Raw genomic sequence first — 4,358 nt, 5'->3', positions numbered from 1 at the left:
ACTCTATCTCTAAGAGTCCTACAGAGGAAACTCATCTCCTTATTCTATCTCTAAGGCTGAGCCCTACAGAGGAAACTCATCTCCTTACTCTATCTCTAAGACTGAGTCCTACAGAGGAAACTCATCTCCTTACTCTATCTCTAAGACTGAGTCCTACAGAGGAAACTCATCTCCTTACTCTATCTCTAAGAGTCCTACAGAGGAAACTCATCTCCTTATTCTATCTCTAAGAGTCCAACAGAGGAAACTCATCTCCTTACTCTATCTCTAAGAGTCCTACAGAGGAAACTCATCTCCTTATTCTATCTCTAAGGCTGAGCCCTACAGAGGAAACTCATCTCCTTACTCTATCTCTAAGGCTGAGCCCTACAGAGGAAACTCATCTCCTTACTCTATCTCTAAGGCTGAGCCCTAAACAGGAAACTCATCTCCTTACTCTATCTCTAAGGCTGAGTCCTACAGAGGAAACTCATCTCCTTACTCTATCTCTATGGCTGAGTCCTACAGAGGAAACTCATCTCCTTACTCTATCTCTAAGGCTGAGTCCTACAGAGGAAACTCATCTCCTTACTCTATCTCTAAGAGTCCTACAGAGGAAACTCATCTCCTTACTCTATCTCTAAGGCTGAGTCCTACAGAGGAAACTCATCTCCTTACTCTATCTCTAAGAGTCCTACAGAGGAAACTCATCTCCTTACTCTATCTCTAAGAGTCCTACAGAGGAAACTCATCTCCTTACTCTATCTCTAAGAGTCCTACAGAGGAAACTCATCTCCTTACTCTATCTCTAAGGCTGAGTCCTACAGAGGAAACTCATCTCCTTACTCTATCTCTAAGGCTGAGTCCTACAGAGGAAACTCATCTCCTTACTCTATCTCTAAGGCTGAGTCCTACAGAGGAAACTCATCTCCTTATTCTATCTCTAAGAGTCCTACAGAGGAAACTCATCTCCTTACTCTATCTCTAAGGCTGAGTCCTACAGAGGAAACTCATCTCCTTACTCTGTCTCTAAGAGTCCTACAGAGGAAACTCATTTCCTTACTCTATCTCTAAGAGTCCTACAGAGGAAACTCATCTCCTTATTCTATCTCTAAGAGTCCTACAGAGGAAACTCATCACCTTATTCTATCTCTAAGGCTGAGTCCTACAGAGGAAACTCATCTCCTTACTCTATCTCTATGGCTGAGTCCTACAGAGGAAACTCATCTCCTTACTCTACGTGACCATAGGTGAGGGTTGGAACGTAGACGACCAGTAAACTGAGGGCTTCTCCTTCCGGCTCAGCTCCTCTTCACCAAGAGGACGGTGCAGCTCCTGTTTTACTGCTGCAGCCTGTCCATCTCACCCTCACTCCTGAACAAGACCCCGAGGTTCTTGAGGCACTCCTCATCAGAGAATCTTACTATCAAATGAACACGTCAGTGAATGGATCAGTCATGATGGAAGGACCAACCATAAAGACAACACGTTGCGCTGTGAGGCTCCAGACCAGCCTCACTGCTTCTTGTCATAGATTATGATGGTGGTGGAGAGGCCCCACATATTATCTCTTGAGTTGAGATTGCATACAATTCACATCATTTTCATTTTCATCAAACCAGTCGGGAGCTTCAGTGTCATATCATATAAACAGCCTTATTCATTTATATAGTCCAGTCATTCTATCGTTTCTTCTTCTGTGTTATGGGCCCTTCAGGTTGTGACAGAAAACTAAAGCAGTTCATGAACGTGGAGGGAAACATTCCAACCAAAAGACTCATTTTATGGCATCAACAATCCACACATTGGAAATATACAACGTGCTGTGTGCAATTTCTGATCATTGAAACCAAAGTAACTACAATTTCAGATTTGTATTTCCAGATTTGAAAAGGAAAAAGCAAATAACTATTTTTTTTTTTATTCAAAGATCAGCAGAGACATTAACAATGGCTCATTATGAGAAAAGTGAATCTAAAGCAGCCGTATTCTTCACTTGATGAGCCGGTGGCTGTGCTGCTCTACAGACTGGTTTGTTTATCACCTTCATCCATCCATTCAGCTTTTTGGACATAACCCAACCGCTCTTCATCCTTCCTGTAACCCAAGGAAACAAAGCAGGCTGGTCAGCCATTTCCTTTTCATGTGTTTAACCTGCTGGTATCAAGGAGTTAGTAAGTCATACTGCATGAACACTGATTCAGGGACATTTACTAAGTATTTAAGTATCTCCAGTTGATTTCCTCTTGTATTCCACTTACATCTGTGGTTCTTTTATTTCACAGCAACTACAATAATGATGTGTTACAACATCAAAATGATTCTTCAGCGTTACATACTCAATAATGATCATCATGTATCAATACCACAATGATGGTAATCATGATCAGTATTGCTGGTGTAACTCCATGGCTGTGTGGCTACAGCTGCTAGCCTGAGCCGACATTAGAGCTCCCTCTATCTGCTGTGACACTCAGCTCACCTAATATTCATATTCCTTAGAATTAATACTAATACAGTATTTTGCCATCTGACAAGTCTTTTGTCATGGAGGTGCTGTGTGAAGTTGAACTAACTGCATCACCATGAGCATCATAAGCTTCTGTGTGTGTGAGACTGAGTGTAGCTGACCCGTTTCTCCTGAGTAGTCGATGAAGAATCAGGATGGTGAAGACGATGAGGAGGAAACCAACGACAGCTGTCAGACCCACCAGCCAGGGCTGAAGAGTCACTGACTGGGATCCTGCTGCTGCTCGCTGGTCAGGCTGCACACCTACTACACACACACACACACACACACACACACACAAACGCACACACACACGCACACGCACAAACGCACACACACACGCACGCACACACGCGCACATGCACACGCACGCACACACACACACACTCACACACGCGCACACACACACACACACACACACACACACCATTCATATTTGACATGAGTGCATGTTGAGACATTCTACACATTATTGTGATATCTTGGGGACTTTTAGAATGAACTGAGATTTTGAGAGAAGTTGTAAAAGAAAAAGGTATATTGGGGTTTACAATTAAGGAAAGAAAATGATGTACAGTATTAAGTCAAACTCTTCAGAAAAAAGTTTGAGAAAAGTTGTCATTTAACAAAATTATATTCTCATGCTACGACAGAAAATTACATAACTTTGTGAACAATGATTTGATACAAATATCAAGACATTTTAGTCACACTAATAAACCATGGTAGGTTAACAACAAAGAGAAACACAAACATATACAAACACATACAACTCACTCATTTATCAGGAGGTGGAACACAATAAAAGGTTGTACCTTCGTTAGCTGAGCAGCTGGAGGCAGACAGCAGCACACACAACACGAGGAAGGACAGATTCATCCTGAACAGAACAAGTCGGCTTCACAGTGCACTCAGGACCTTCAGCTCACCTGCACGGTGAGACACACACACACACACACACACACACACACACACACACACACACACACACACACACACACACACACACACACCTACGATTAATGTGTTCAAAGTTCAGTCTAGAGCGAGGTTGTCGCAATCTGAAATCTGGGTGTGTGTTATCTGCTGTGTTACTCATCAGCCAGTTCATGTATACTGCATGCACCATAGTACATGTTGTACTAGTTTATAAGAGTTCATGTATACTGCATACACCATAGTACATGTTGTACTAGTTTATAAGAGTTCATGTATACTGCATACACCATAGTACATGTTGTACTAGTTTATAAGAGTTCATGTATACTGCATACACCATAGTACATGTTGTACTAGTTTATAAGAGTTCATGTATACTGCATACACCATAGTACATGTTGTACTAGTTTATAAGAGTTCATGTATACTGCATACACCATAGTACATGTTGTACTAGTTTATAAGAGTTCATGTATACTGCATACACCATAGTACATGTTGTACTAGTTCATAAGAGTCCAATGCAGTTGGAGAGGGTCATTTCCCCAACTTGTACCCAGAGAACGTGACCCCAAACCTGGGTAAAGTATGACAAAGTATGCCCTGTAAGTCATCTTCCCCCCAAATGACCGTTAACCTGAGCATCAGAGAATAGAACCTTGGGATCAAAGCATAGAACCCTGATGTCAGAGCATACAACTTAGTCAGAGCAACTTGTCTCTTTCATTCATTTTCACAAATGTACAAGGCTCTGTGTTATTTTAGTTTTGTTGTTGGTTGTTTTTGTTATTTTATTTAGTAGTGTTATTTGTTGACAGAGCCAGTGCTAGACGTCCTGATCCACACTCCACACCAGCTGGTGGCGGTAATGCACCAAACTGTTGTTTACCAACCGCCAATAAACGAAGAAGCAGAAGAAGAAGCAGAAGAA

This window comes from Taurulus bubalis (assembly GCF_910589615.1).
Source record: "Taurulus bubalis genome assembly, chromosome: 7".
In the NCBI taxonomy this organism is placed as follows: domain Eukaryota; kingdom Metazoa; phylum Chordata; class Actinopteri; order Perciformes; family Cottidae; genus Taurulus; species Taurulus bubalis.
The sequence above is the reverse complement of the archived record's forward strand: the minus strand, read 5'-3'. Positions refer to the sequence as shown.